Below are 15941 nucleotides of genomic sequence, written 5' to 3'. Positions count from 1 at the left end.
AGGGAGAGAGAGTGAGTTAGGGGAGAGAGTGAGTTAGGGAGGGTGAGTGAGTTAGGGAGAGAGAGTGAGTTAGGGAGAGAGAGTGAGTTAGGGAGAGAGAGAGTAGTAGGGAGAGAGAGTGAGATAGTAGGGAGAGAGAGTGAGTTAGGGAGAGATAGTGAGTAGGGAGAGATAGTGAGTAGGGAGAGAGAGTGAGTTAGGGAGAGAGAGTGAGTTAGGGAGAGAGAGTGAGTTAGGGAGAGAGAGTGAGTTAGGGAGAGAGAGAGAGTAGTAGGGAGAGAGTTGAATTCGAGCCCTTCCTGAGGAAATAACTGTGGAGAGCACTGAATGTAGCACAGTAGATTGAGTGTGGGATTCTGGCTCAGCGTTTTGAACTAGCTCAAAAAGTTCAGCGCTCTACTTGAGTGATTAAATCAATGTTTCTCAAAGGGAACATGTATGTAACATGTAACAAAAGTTTTAGAACACCTACACATTCAATGGTTTTTCTTCATTTTTACTATTTTCTACATTGTAGAATAATAGTGAAGACGTCAACACTGGAATCATGTAGTAACCCAAAAGTGTTAAACAAATCAAAATATATTTCATATTTGACATTCGTCAAAGTAGCCACCCTTTGCCTTGATGACTGCTTTGCACACTCTTGGCATTCTCTCAACCAGCTTCATGAGGTCGTCACCTGGAATGCATTTCAATTAACAGGTGTGCCGTCTTAAAAGTACATTTATGGAATTTATTTCCTTCTTAATGTGTTTGAGCCAATCAGTTGTGTTGTGACAAGGTAGGGGTGGTATACAGAAGATAGCCCTATCATTACTTTAAGACATGGAAGTCAGTCAATCCGGAAAATTTCAAGAACTTTCAAAAAACCATAAAGCGCTATGATGAAACTGGCTCTCATGAGGACCACCACAGGAAAGGAAGACCCAGAGTTACCTCTGCTGCAGAGGATGAGTTCATTAGAGTTACCAGCCTCAGAATTTGCAACAACTAAAGCAGGAAGTACCAGTGACTCGGTCTATAAAAACAATGGTCAGATGAAGCTAAACTACAGGACACACTGATCTAAAGGGTAGAGCAGCAACTTTCGAGGAGCTGGACTCTGATGCTTATAAGAAACCCCGCTCTGCCCTCTGACGAACCATCAAACAGGCAAAGCGTCAATACAGGACTGAGATTGAATCGTACTACACCGGCTCCGACGCTCGTCTTATGTGGCATCGTTGGATGTGGCAGGGCCTGCAAACTATTACAGACGACAAAGGGAAGCATAGCCGCGAGCTGCCCTGTGACACGAGCCTACCAGACGAGCTAAATGAGTAATATGCTCACTTCAAGGCAAGCAACACTGAAGCATGCATGAGAGCACCAGCTGTTCCGGACAACTGTGTGATCCCACTCTCCATAGCCGATGTGAGTAAGACCTTTAAACAGGTCAACATTCACAAGGCCGCAGGGCGAGACGGATTACCAGGACGTATTCTCCGAGCATGCGCTGACCAACTGGCAAGTGTCTTCACTGACATTTTTAAACTCTCCCTGACCGAGTCTGTAAAGCTACACGTTTCAAGCAGACCACCATAGTCCCTGGGCCCAAGAACACGAAGGTAACCTGCCTAAATGACTACCCTTGTCCCGTCACTGCAACTCCCATACGGACTCGGGAGAGTCGACGGTCCAGAGCCTCTGAAACACGCACTGCTTTTTTTACACACTGCTACGCTTAACCAGGAATCACAAAGGACAGGGGGAAGGAAGGAAACACCGTACAGCGTGCATGCGCCCGGCCTGCCACAGGGGTCTCTAGAGCGCGATGGGACTAGAACATTCCTTCCCCTAACCCGGATGACACTGGGCCAATTGTGTGCCGGTGGGCGGCCGGCTGCGACACACGAACCCGGGTTTAAAGGGACGCTTATAGCGATGCAGTGCCTTAGACCGTGTCCCCACTCGGGAGGCCCTGTAAATTAGGTATTTCTGTTTTATTTTTAATACGTTTGCAAAAATGTCTAAAAAAAACTGTTATCGCTTTGTCATTATGGGGTATTGTGATGTCATTATGGGGTATTGTGATGTCATTATGGGGTATTGTGATGTCATTATGGGGTATTGTGATGTCATTATGGGGTATTGTGATGTCATTATGGGGTATTGTGTTTAGATCGATGAGGGAAATAGGTTCATTAATAGATTTTAGAGTAAGGCTGCAATGTAACTAAATGTGTAAAAAGTCAAGGTCTGAATACTTTCCGAAGGCCCTGTACAAGCCAGGGTCGTCCTCATCCTGTTGTTGTTGCTGCTGGGAGGCCTGTGGGCGTCCTCGGGGGAAAGAGTCTCAAACTGTTTGGACACGACAGACAGAAGTTGGCAGATATCCACTTCAGAGGGTTTGTAAAGCGGGTCAAACCATTTTGAACGCGACCTGCCGATTTTGTGAGAAAATTTGGTCTGACAAACAAACTTTCACGGCAGATGCTAAAGTATGACAAACGCGTATTTGGTGGATAGAAATGCATTCAATGCAACAAAAAAACTACAGATACTGTATCTCTACCTTAAACTGACACATGTTTATGGGAATTTTCTTATTATGCTAATTTGAGTTCAGTGGGGGCACGGCCATCGACCTTGGGTGGGCTAAACTTGCCCCTCCAAGTTAATATTTAACAGTCTGTCTGCCTCCCTCTCCAGGTTTTCTGTGTTCAACAAGCGTTCAACGGGCAGCACCAGTTCCCATAGTAACCTGTCCCAGGTGTCCCTCATCTCCGGTGACGTCCTGAGTGGCGACGAGGTGGATAGTCCTCTGGGGTCACGACCTGGGGAAAGGTCCAACAGCACCACGGACATACAAGGTACGGAGACACAGTCAGACAATAGTAGTAAACAAAACCTCTACCCAACACAATACAAGGTACAGTACCACTACCCAAAACAAGGTACAGTACCTCTACCCAACACAACACAAGGTACAGTACCACTACCCAACACAAGGTACAGTACCTCTACCCATCACAACACAAGGTACAGTACCACTACCCAACACAAGGTACAGTACCTCTACCCATCACAACACAAGGTACAGTACCTCTACCCAACACAACACAAGGTACAGTACCACTACCCAACACAAGGTACAGTACCTCTACCCATCACAACACAAGGTACAGTACCACTACCCAACACAAGGTACAGTACCTCTACCCATCACAACACAAGGTACAGTACCACTACCCAACACAAGGTACAGTACCTCTACCCAACACAACACAAGGTACAGTACCACTACCCAACACAAGGTACAGTACCTCTACCCATCACAACACAAGGTACAGTACCACTACCCAACACAAGGTACAGTACCTCTACCCATCACAACACAAGGTACAGTACCACTACCCAACACAAGGTACAGTACCTCTACCCATCACAACACAAGGTACAGTACCACTACCCAACACAAGGTACAGTACCTCTACCCAACACAACACAAGGTACAGTACCACTACCCAACACAACACAAGGTACAGTACCTCTACCCAACACAACACAAGATACAGTACCTCTACCCAACACAACACAAGGTACAGTACCTCTACCCAACACAACACAAGGTACAGTACCACTACCCAACACAAGGTACAGTACCTCTACCCAACACAACACAAGGTACAGTACCTCTACCCAACACAACACAAGGTACAGTACCTCTACCCAACACAACACAAGGTACAGTACCTCTACCCAACACAACACAAGGTACAGTACCTCTACCCAACACAAGGTACAGTACCTCTACCCAACACAAGGTACAGTACCTCTACCCAACACAAGGTACAGTACCTCTACCCAACACAAGGTACAGTACCTCTACCCAACACAAGGTACAGTACCTCTACCCAACACAACACAAGGTACAGTACCTCTACCCAACACAAGGTACAGTACCTCTACCCAACACAATACAAGGTACAGTACCTCTACCCAACACAAGGTACAGTACCTCTACCCAACACAATACAAGGTACAGTACCTCTACCCAACACAACACAAGGTACAGTACCTCTACCCAACACAACACAAGGTACAGTACCTCTACCCAACACAATACAAGGTACAGTACCTCTACCCAACACAACACAAGGTACAGTACCTCTACCCAACACAACACAAGGTACAGTATCTCTACCCAACACAAGGTACAGTACCTCTACCCAACACAACACAAGGTACAGTATCTCTACCCAACACAAGGTACAGTACCTCTACCCAACACAACACAAGGTACAGTATCTCTACCCAACACAAGGTACAGTACCTCTACCCAACACAACACAAGGTACAGTACCTCTACCCAACACAAGGTACAGTACCTCTACAGCTGGGTATGCTGTAGCCAGACAGTTGGTATGCTGTAGCCAGACAGTTGGTAAGCTGTAGCCAGACAGTTGGTATGCTGTAGCCAGACAGTTGGTAAACTGTAGCCAGACAGTTGGTATGCTGTAGCCAGACAGTTGGTAAACTGTAGCCAGACAGTTGGTATGCTGTAGCCAGACAGTTGGTATGCTGTAGCCAGACACTTGGTATACTGTAGCCAGACAGTTGGTATACTGTAGCCAGACAGTTGGTATGCTGTAGCCAGACAGTTGGTATGCTGTAGCCAGACTGTTGGTATGCTGACTGGCCAGACTGTTGGTATGCTGTGGCCAGACTGTTGGTATGCTGTAGCCAGACTGTAGCCAGACAGTTGGTATACTGTAGCCAGACAGTTGGTATACTGCAGCCAGACAGTTGGTATGCTGTAGCCAGACAGTTGGTATGCTGTAGCCAGACTGTAGCCAGACAGTTGGTATGCTGTAGCCAGATAGTTGGTATGCTGTAGCCAGACTTTAGCCAGATTGTTGGTATACTGTCGCCAGACAGTTGGTATTCTGTAGCCAGACTGTAGCCAGACAGTTGGTATACTGTAGCCAGTTAGTTGGTATGCTGTCGCCAGACAGTTGGTATGCTGTAGCCAGACAGTTGGTATGCTGTAGCCAGACAGTTGGTATACTGTAGCCAGACAGTTGGTATACTGTAGCCAGACAGTTGGTATACTGTAGCCAGACCGTTGGTATACTGTAGCCAGACAGTTGGTATACTGTAGCCAGACAGTTGGTATACTGTCGCCAGACAGTTGGTATGCTGTAGCCAGACTGTAGCCAGACAGTTGGTATACTGTAGCCAGACAGTTGGTATGCTGTAGCCACACTGTAGCCAGACAGTTGGTATGCTGTAGCCAGACTGTAGCCAGACAGTTGGTATACTGTAGCCAGACAGTTGGTATACTGTAGCCAGACAGTTGGTATACTGTAGCCAGACAGTTGGTATACTGTCGCCAGACAGTTGGTATGCTGTAGCCACACTGTAGCCAGACAGTTGGTATACTGTAGCCAGACTGTTGGTATACTGTGGCCACACTGTAGCCAGACAGTTGGTATACTGTAGCCAGACTGTTGGTATACTGTGGCCACACTGTAGCCAGACAGTTGGCCCGGAGCAGGTCAGGTGAGAATAGGGCGATTATAACATTTGTTTTTCTCTCTTCTTGTTTGGAAGCGCCCGTTAGTAATCGTCGACACCTGTTGTTTACAAAGCATGTGACAAGTAAGATTAGGTCGTAAACTGTCCATGACTCTGATTGGCCAAATCCAAATGAACCCGTACGTACACACAAGAAATGTTATGATACACAGGGTTCTCGCCAGGATGTTTTAACAAGGAGGCGCTGCTGACTGGCTGGGGAGGGGCATTTCCTGTAATCTAGAGCAAAACCAATTTTTTTTAGGTGTCTCAGCCCATCTCTTACATTCTTTGGGGAGAACCCTGACACAAAATATTTGTATCTTAGAGAACCTGATGGCCAATTACCATATTGCTAATACCTATCTCTCTCTTTCTCTTCCTCTCCTGTCGCTTCTCTCTTTCCTCCCCTCTCGTCTCGGTTCTCTCTCCTCCAGGTCTGAGAGGGGGACAGGGCCCGTTGAGAGCCTGGGCATCAGGTATCCAGGACAGGGGGATGTGTAGTGACTCAGAGAGTGCTGGAGGCAGCAGTGAGTCCCAGTCCATGGACTCCCCACAGCGAGCCCAGGTAAAAACATGAACCAACACAACACCAGGTAAAAACATGAACCAACACAACACCAGGTAAAAACATGAACCAACACAACACCAGGTAAAAACATGAACCAACACAACACCAGATAAGAACATGAACCAACACAACACCAGATAAGAACATGAACCAACACAACACCAGGTAAAAACATGAACCAACACAACACCAGATAAGAACATGAACCAACACATCACCAGGTAAGAGCATGAACCAACACAACACCAGATAAGAACATGAACCAACACAACACCAGATAAGAACATGAACCAACACAACACCAGGTAAAAACATGAACCAACACAACACCAGATAAGAGCATGAACCAACACAACACCAGATAAGAGCATGAACCAACACAACACCAGGTAAAAACATGAACCAACACATCACCAGGTAAGGGAACATGAACCAACACAACACCAGGTAAGGAAACATGACACAGCCCAGCACTGGCCTTATCAGTAGGGCCCAAGAGTTTCTGCTGACCATGTGACCTCACTAGGAACAACTCCAGGCCCTATTTATAGGTAGGGCTGTGTTTTGGCACCAAAACACAGTGTATATATACATATCAAATACAGAAGTGCAAGGTGGCACTGACAGAGATGGTCGCCTCGTTTCGAGTCCTTAGGAAACTCTGCAGTATTTAGTTTTTTTAATGTATTATTTATTTATTTTTTAATTGTACCTTTATTTAACCAGGCAAGTCAGTTAAGAACAAATTCTTATTTTTCAATGACGGCCTGGGAACAGTGGGTTAACTGCCTGTTCAGGGGCAGAACGACAGATTTGTACCTTGTCAGCTCGGGGGTTTGAACTCGCAACCTTCCGGTTACTAGTCCAACGCTCTAACCACTAGGCTACCCTGCCGCCCCAATGAGACCCCAATATACACATGGGATATGAGTAATGTAAGATATGTAAACATTATTAAAGTGACATTATTTAGAGTGGCATTGTGTAAAGTGACTAGTGATCCATTTATTAAAGTGGCCAGTGATTGGGTCTCAATGTAGACAGCAGCCTCTCTGGGCTAGTGATGGCTGTTTAACAGTCTGATGGCCTTGAGATAGAAGCTGTTTTTCAGTCTCTCAGTCCCAGCGTTGAAGCACCTGTACAGACCTCGCCTTCTGGAGGGTAGCGGGGTGAACAGGCAGTGGCTCGGGTGGTTGTTGTCCTTGATGATCTATGTGGCCTTCCTGTGACATCGGGTGGTGTAGGTGTCATGGAAGCGCTGCTGCGCCTTCTTCACCACACTGTCTGTGTGGGTGGACCATTTCAGTTTGTCGTTGAACTTTCCACCTTCTTAACTACTGTCCTGTCGATGTGGATAGGGGGGTGCTCCCTCTGCTGTTTCCTGAAGTCCACGATCATCTCCTTTGTTCTGTTGATGTTGAGTGAGAGGGTTAGGGTTCCAGCCACCACACTCCGAGTGCCCTCACCTCCACCCTGTAGGCTGTCTCGTCATTGTTGGTAATCAAGCCCACTACTGTTGTGTCATCTGCAAACTTGATGATTGAGTTGCACTTCATGCTGACAGAAGTGAGTGCTACGGGCAATAGTCATTTATTTCAGCTATCTTTGCCTTCTTGGGTACAGGAACAATGGTGGCCCTCTTGAAGCATGTGGGGACAGCAGACTGGGATATAGAGAGATTGAATATGTCCGTAAACACACCAGCCAGCTGGTCTGAGCATGCTCTGAGGACGCAGCTTGGGATGCCATCTGGGCCAGCAGCCTTGCGAGGGTTAACACGTTCAGTTGTTTTATTCACGTCGGTCACGGAGAAGGAGAGGCGCAGTCCCTGTTAGCGGGCCGCGACAGTGGCACTGCATTATCCTCAAAGCAAAGAAGGTTTTTAGTCTGGAATTTGCAGCAACGACCTGGGGAATAGTTACAGGGGAGAGGAGGGGGATGAATGAGCCAATTGTAAACTGGGGATTATTAGGTGACCGTGATGGTATGAGGGACCGATTGGGAATTCAGCCAGGACACCGGGGTTAACACCCCTACTCTTACGATAAGTGTCATGGGATCTTTAATGACCTCAGAGAGTCAGGACACCGGGGTTAACACCCCTACTCTTACGATAAGTGCCATGGGATCTTTAATGACCTCAGAGAGTCAGGACACCCAATTAACGTCCCATCCGAAAGACTGCACCCTACACAGGGCAGTGTCCCCAATCACTGCCCTGGGGTATTTGGATATTTTTTTAGACCAGAGGAAAGAGTGCCTCCTACTGGCCTTCCAGTGTTCCGTCATTGAAAATAAGAATTTGTTCTTAACTGACTTGCCTAGTAAAATAAAGGTAAAATTAAAAAAAAATATATATATATACCATATTTTATACCATCTACTGCATCTTGCCTATGCTGCTCGGTCATCGCTCATCCATATATTTATATGTACATATTCTCATTCAACCCCTTTAGATTTGTGTGTATAAGGTAGTTGTTGTGGAATTGTTAGATTACTTGATAGATATTACTGCACTGTCGGAACTAGAAGCACAAGCATTTCACTACACTCGCATTAACATCTGCTTACCATGTGTATGTGACCATTAACATCTGCTAACCATGTGACCAATAACATCTGCTAACCATGTGACCAATAACATCTGCTAACCATGTGACCAATAACATCTGCTAACCATGTGACCAATAACATCTGCTAACCATGTGACCAATAACATCTGCTAACCATGTGACCAATAACATCTGCTAACCATGTGACCAATAACATCTGCTAACCATGTGACCAATAACATCTGCTAACCATGTTATTAGATTTGACGTTTAATCTGTGTTTTCAGTGGTCTGTTAAATGAGTGGTTTGCACTATAGAGTTCCACATATGATGTTTGAGGAAGTGTTCTACTTCCTGCTCTCAGGTGACTTTAAACGCAGACTACCCAGAACCCCCTCCACTGGCACTATGTCCTCGGCAGACGACCTTGATGAGAGACAGCCACCTTCACCCTCAGACAATGGTAAGAGAGAGAGACTGTCTGTCTGAAGAGCTGTCATTAATACAGCCAAGGTCTGAAGTTGTTCTGGTCTGTTTTGGTGTGTGCGTCGTTGCCGTGTTTGTGTGTATCTCTGCATGTGTGAGGACCGGTGAGCTTCAACCCTCACACTAAATGTTTTTTTTGTGTTTTTTTTTTACTCTGTGCACAGCTGTAGGGATGAGGTGTGTTGGTTTTGGCTTGCGGCCACAGCTAGCAAGTTCCTGTCTTTAGCCTGAACTCTCTCCCTGCAGGGGAATGTGTTATTTTTTGATCAACTCTTTGTTGTTCGAGGCATCAGGGACTTCTGCTACTGTTAAAACCAACTCAATACCACTAATCCTCTCTGGGTTATAATTCATGTGGATATTAAATTATAAGGATAATTAATGAATATTTCTGTAAAGTTGTTCTGAATGTGTGTCCCAGGTATAAATTAATTGTTCATGACACAAGGATCGAGTGTTTGATTATTCACTTAATGTCCAATAAGGCTGTTCTATTACATTCCTATAACAACAATGATTATTCATTGTATATGTTTAGTGAAGATTAGGGAAAGTAATGTGAGTCCCCCCTCTCTCTCCCTCCCACCTCTCTCTCCCCCCCTCTCTCTCCCTTCTCTCTGCCCCCTCTCTCTCTCTTTCTCTCTCTCTCTCCCCCACCTCTCTCTCCCCACCTCTCTCTCCCCCACCTCTCTCCCCCTCTCTCCTCTCTCCCCCCTCTCTCTCTCTCTCTCTCTCTCTCTCTCTCTCTCCCCCCCCTCTCTCCCCCTCTCTCCCCCTCTCTCTCTCTCTCTTCTCTCTCTCTCTCTCTCTCTCTCTCCCCCCCATCTCTCTCCCCCCCTCTCTCTCCCCCCTCTCTCTCCTCTCTCCCCCTCCCTCTCTCTCTCTCTCTCTCCCCCCTCCCCCCTCTCTCTCTCTCTCTCCCCCTCCCTCTCTCTCTCTCCCCTCCTCCCCCTCTCTCTCCCTACCTCCCCTCATTCCCCCCCTCTCTCTCCCTCTCTCTCTCCCCCTCCCTCCTTCCTCCCCCCCTCTCTCCCTACCTCCCCTCATTCCCCCCCCCAGGACTCTCTCCCTACCTCCCCTCACCCCCCCTCTCCCCCTCTCTCCCTCACTCGCTCCCCCTTCCCCTCCCAGGTCTGGGTGAGATGGTGACAGAGACAGCCAGTTCCCCAGGTCCGTTTCGTAACGCCCAGATGTCCAAGGCATCTCAGACACACAAGCTGAGGAAACTCAGAGCTCCGTCTAAATGCAGGGAGTGTGACAGTCTGGTGGTGTTCCACGGAGCAGAATGTGAAGAGGTAGAAATACAAGCTCTCACACACACACACACACACACACAAGCTGAGGAAACTCAGAGCTCCGTCTAAATGCAGGGAGTGTGACAGTCTGGTGGTGTTCCACGGAGCAGAATGTGAAGAGGTAGAAATACAAGCTCACACACACACACACACACACACACACACACACAAGCTGAGGAAACTCAGAGCTCCGTCTAAATGCAGGGATTGTGACAGCACCCCCTATCCTAATATCTATCCTCCAGTCTAATATATATCCTCCATATCTAATATCTATCCTCCAGTCTAATATCTATCCTCCATATCTAATATCTATCCTCCAGTCTAATATCTATCTTCCAGTCTAATATATATCCTCCATATCTAATATCTATCCTCCAGTCTAATATCTATCCTCCAGTCTAATATCTATCCTCCAGTCTAATATCTATCCTCCAGTCTAATATCTATCCTCCAGTCTAATATCTCTCCTTCAATCTCAGATCTCTCCTCCAGTCTAATATCTCTCCTTCAATCTCAGATCTCTCCTTCAATCTCAGATCTCTCCTCCAATCTAAGTATGTTTGTCTCTCTGTCTACTGTCTCAGTGCTCCCATGTCTCTCCCTGTCTGTCTCAGTGCTCCCATGTCTCTCCCTGTCTGTCTCAGTGCTCCCATGTCTCTCCTGTCTGTCTCAGTGCTCCCATGTCTCTACCTGTCTGTCTCAGTGCTCCCATGTCTCTCCTTGTCTACTGTCTCAGTGCTCCCATGTCTCTCCCTGTCTACTGTCTCAGTGCTCCCATGTCTCTCCCTGTCTACTGTCTCAGTGCTCCCATGTCTCTCCCTGTCTACTGTCTCAGTGCTCCCATGTCTCTCCCTGTCTACTGTCTCAGTGCTCCCATGTCTCTCCCTGTCTACTGTCTCAGTGCTCCCATGTCTCTCCCTGTCTACTGTCCCAGTGCTCCCATGTCTCTCCCTGTCTACTCTCTCAGTGCTCCCATGTCTCTCCCTGTCTGTCTCAGTGCTCCCATGACTCTCTCTGTCTACTGTCTCAGTGCTCCCATGTCTCTCTCTGTCTAATGTCTCAGTGCTCCCATGTCTCTCCCTGTCTACTGTCTGTGCTCCCATGTCTCTCCCTGTCTACTGTCTCAGTGCTCCCATGTCTCTCCCTGTCTACTGTCTCAGTGCTCCCATGTCTCTCTCTGTCTACTGTCTCAGTGCTCCCATGTCTCTCCCTGTCTACTGTCCCAGTGCTCCCATGTCTCTCCCTGTCTACTGTCTCAGTGCTCCCATGTCTCTCTCTGTCTACTGTCTCAGTGTTCCCATGTCTCTTCCTGTCTACTGTCTCAGTGCTCCCATGTCTCTCTCTGTCTACTGTATCAGTGCTCCCATGTCTCTCCCTGTCTACTGTCTCAGTGCTCCCATGTCTCTCTCTGTCTACTGTCTCAGTGCTCCCATGTCTCTCCCTGTCTACTGTCTCAGTGCTCCCATGTCTCTCCCTGTCTACTGTCTCAGTGCTCCCATGTCTCTCCCTGTCTGCTGTCCCAGTGCTCCCATGTCTCTCCCTGTCTACTCTCTCAGTGCTCCCATGTCTCTCCCTGTCTACTGTCTCAGTGCTCCCATGTCTCTGCCTGTCTGCTGTCTCAGTGCTCCCATGTCTCTCCCTGTCTGCTGTCTCAGTGCTCCCATGTCTCTCCCTGTCTACTGTCTCAGTGCTCCCATGTCTCTCCCTGTCTACTGTCTCAGTGCTCCCATGTCTCTCCCTGTCTACTGTCTCAGTGCTCCCATGTCTCTCCTGTCTACTGTCTCAGTGCTCCCATGTCTCTCCCTGTCTACTGTCTCAGTGCTCTCATATCTCTCCCTGTCTACTGTCTCAGTGCTCCCATGTCTCTCTCTGTCTACTGTCTCAGTGCTCCCATGTCTCTCCCTGTCTACTGTCTCAGTGCTCTCATATCTCTCCCTGTCTACTGTCTCAGTGCTCCCATGTCTCTCCCTGTCTACTGTCTCAGTGCTCCCATGTCTCTCCCTGTCTACTGTCTCAGTGCTCCCATGTCTCTCCCTGTCTGTCTCAGTGCTCCCATGTCTCTCCCTGTCTACTGTCTCAGTGCTCCCATGTCTCTCCCTGTCTACTGTCTCAGTGCTCCCATGTCTCTTCCTGTCTACTGTCTCAGTGCTCACATGTCTCTCTCTGTCTACTGTCTCAGTGCTCCCATGTCTCTCCTGTCTACTGTCTCAGTGCTCCCATGTCTCTCCCTGTCTACTGTCTCAGTGCTCCCATGTCTCTCCCTGTCTACTGTCTCAGTGCTCCCATGTCTCTCCCTGTCTGTCTCAGTGCTCCCATGTCTCTCCTGTCTACTGTCTCAGTGCTCCCATGTCTCTCTCTGTCTACTGTCTCAGTGCTCCCATGTCTCTCCCTGTCTACTGTCTCAGTGCTCCCATGTCTCTCCCTGTCTACTGTCTCAGTGCTCCCATGTCTCTCCCTGTCTACTGTCCCAGTGCTCCCATGTCTCTCCCTGCTGTCTACTCTCTCAGTGCTCCCATGTCTCTCCCTGTCTACTGTCTCAGTGCTCCCATGTCTCTGCCTGTCTGCTGTCTCAGTGCTCCCATGTCTCTCCCTGTCTGCTGTCTCAGTGCTCCCATGTCTCTCCCTGTCTACTGTCTCAGTGCTCCCATGTCTCTCCCTGTCTACTGTCTCAGTGCTCCCATGTCTCTCCCTGTCTACTGTCTCAGTGCTCCCATGTCTCTCCCTGTCTACTGTCTCAGTGCTCCCATGTCTCTCCCTGTCTACTGTCTCAGTGCTCTCATATCTCTCCCTGTCTACTGTCTCAGTGCTCCCATGTCTCTCTCTGTCTACTGTCTCAGTGCTCCCATGTCTCTCCCTGTCTACTGTCTCAGTGCTCTCATATCTCTCCCTGTCTACTGTCTCAGTGCTCCCATGTCTCTCCCTGTCTACTGTCTCAGTGCTCCCATGTCTCTCCCTGTCTACTGTCTCAGTGCTCTCATATCTCTCCTGTCTACTGTCTCAGTGCTCCCATGTCTCTCCCTGTCTACTGTCTCAGTGCTCCCATGTCTCTCCCTGTCTACTGTCTCAGTGCTCCCATGTCTCTTCCTGTCTACTGTCTCAGTGCTCCCATGTCTCTTCCTGTCTACTGTCTCAGTGCTCCCATGTCTCTCTCTGTCTACTGTCTCAGTGCTCCCATGTCTCTCCCTGTCTACTGTCTCAGTGCTCCCATGTCTCTCCCTGTCTACTGTCTCAGTGCTCCCATGTCTCTCCCTGTCTACTGTCTCAGTGCTCCCATGTCTCTCCCTGTCTGTCTCAGTGCTCCCATGTCTCTCCCTGTCTACTGTCTCAGTGCTCCCATGTCTCTCCTGTCTACTGTCTCAGTGCTCCCATGTCTCTCCCTGTCTACTGTCTCAGTGCTCCCATGTCTCTCCCTGTCTGTCTCAGTGCTCCCTGGCCTGTCATAAGAAGTGTCTTGAGACCCTGGCCATCCAGTGTGGTCATAAGAGGCTGCAGGGAAGACTACAGCTGTTTGGCATCGACTTCACCCAGGCAGCGAAGAACAGCCCAGATGGGATCCCTTTCATCATCAGGAAGTGTACCTCTGAGATCGAGAACAGAGCGCTCAACCTCAAGGTAAAACCCACACTGTTATAAAGCCAAGGTATACTGTGTAACCATAACAACTGACATGTATAGATACAGTCACCACTGTAATTATTGGCACCCTTGATAAAGATACTGAGCTATATTGTACGCTCAAAAAACATTTAAACATTTAATTATTCTATGCTAATACAATCGCTTCGAGAAAGAGATGGGGTTGGAAATGATTGGATCCCCTGTTTTCAATACACCAGTACCCTCCCCTTGCGAGGAGAACGACACTGAGCATTTAAATAAAATAAAAAACACATTGGGAGGGATTTTAGACCGTTCCCCCATACAGAATCTTTCCAAATCCTTGATATCCTTCATCTGTTCTTATGGACTGGCCTCTTCAATTCAAACCACAGGGTTTTAATGGGGTTCAAGTCCAGAGACTGAGATGGCCATTGTAAAATGTTGATTTTGTGGTCAACCATTTCTTTGTTGATTTTGGGGTTATCGTCTTGCTGGAAGAGTCACTTGTGGCCAAGTTTCAGCCTCCTGGCAGAGGCGACCAGGTTTTGGGCAAAAATAATTATCCTGGTACTTGGTAAAGTTCATGATGACGTTGACCTTACGAAGAGCCCCAGATCCAAAATAGCAAAACAAAATATCTGAGTAATTGTATAAAATATTAAGATGTATTTTTTTGGAGCACACAATATAGCTAAGTATTGTTATTACTTATTTTATACTTAAGCAATAAGAGAACCTCGGGAATTATCGTGTGATAGCTCCTGACAAAAAGAGTAAATTTGTTTTATTTCATCTTTCCACCAGACAATATAGTCCAGGCAGTTGTTAGTTCTGAAGTTGCTCACCAAACAGGCTGGTCGTTAATTATTTTAGGATGCTTTGACCCAGTCATTCTATTCATTTCATGTTGCCATGCCAAACAGATCATTAGCATGTAGCTAGCTAGCTAGCTAGCAGAGGTTCAATGATTACAAAAGACAATAACTTCAATAAATAACGAATTAATGAATAATTTATAAATAGGCAACCAGAACTTCATCAAACCAGCTGATTTGTGAATATATATATGTATATGTGATATATTAATGAAGGATCGCTAGGCCATCTTTAGTTCTCCTCTGCTAGCTAGCCAACTAAAGCTAACACACGATCACATCAAGCAGCAGAAATGACAACAAACTATGTGCGTTTTGGTTTGTTTTACTTTTTCTATTGGAGATTTATTTCGATATATCCATTACGATGATGCTGATAAATGAATTCGCCTGGCTCATAGAAGCTGTCAGTCTTGTCACGTTTCTATGCGTGGCACGATGGCCAAAAAACCTGCAACGTGTTGCACAGGTCAGATAGGCACACAGTGAGGCTTATATTAACCCCGTTGTACCAAAATAAATGCTAGGCTTATAGTATGGGGAAATATTGTGTTGACACTCTTTTCCAGGAGAGATTACGTTTATAAATTGACTGGCTGGGCTGTGGGACAGTGGATTCCAATGGAACTGTTACCAGGTATTACTCATGGAATGTGGGTGATGCTGTAACTGTAAAAAGAGATTTAACATGTTCAGATACACTCCCATTTAAATGATTTACCATTCTCATAGTCTCAGTCCAAAGCCATTCTCATAGTCTCTAATGTGCAATAACTGAAGCTAATGGGCTTTGATGTTGGTGATCTGGTGTATTGTGTGTGTGTTTGTCCAGGGAATCTACCGTGTGAACGGTGCAAAGTCTCGTGTGGAGAAGCTGTGTCAGGCGTTTGAGAACGGCAAAGACCTGGTTGAGCTCTCGGACCTCTCACCCCACGACATCGCCAACGTGCTCAAACTCTACTTGAGACAGGTTTCTGTTTTTTTTCTCAATTA

The 15941-nt window shown here is 47.2% G+C and overlaps 1 pseudogene; it reads left to right on the top strand.

Annotated features, from left to right (window-relative positions):
• LOC135509039 (rho GTPase-activating protein 29-like) overlaps positions 1–15941 on the top strand; it is a 67454-nt pseudogene that overhangs the window by 42165 nt on the left and 9348 nt on the right.

Source organism: Oncorhynchus masou, chromosome 3 (assembly GCF_036934945.1).
Source record: "Oncorhynchus masou masou isolate Uvic2021 chromosome 3, UVic_Omas_1.1, whole genome shotgun sequence".
Classification (NCBI taxonomy): domain Eukaryota; kingdom Metazoa; phylum Chordata; class Actinopteri; order Salmoniformes; family Salmonidae; genus Oncorhynchus; species Oncorhynchus masou.
This window is presented reverse-complemented; position numbering and strand designations above follow the sequence as displayed.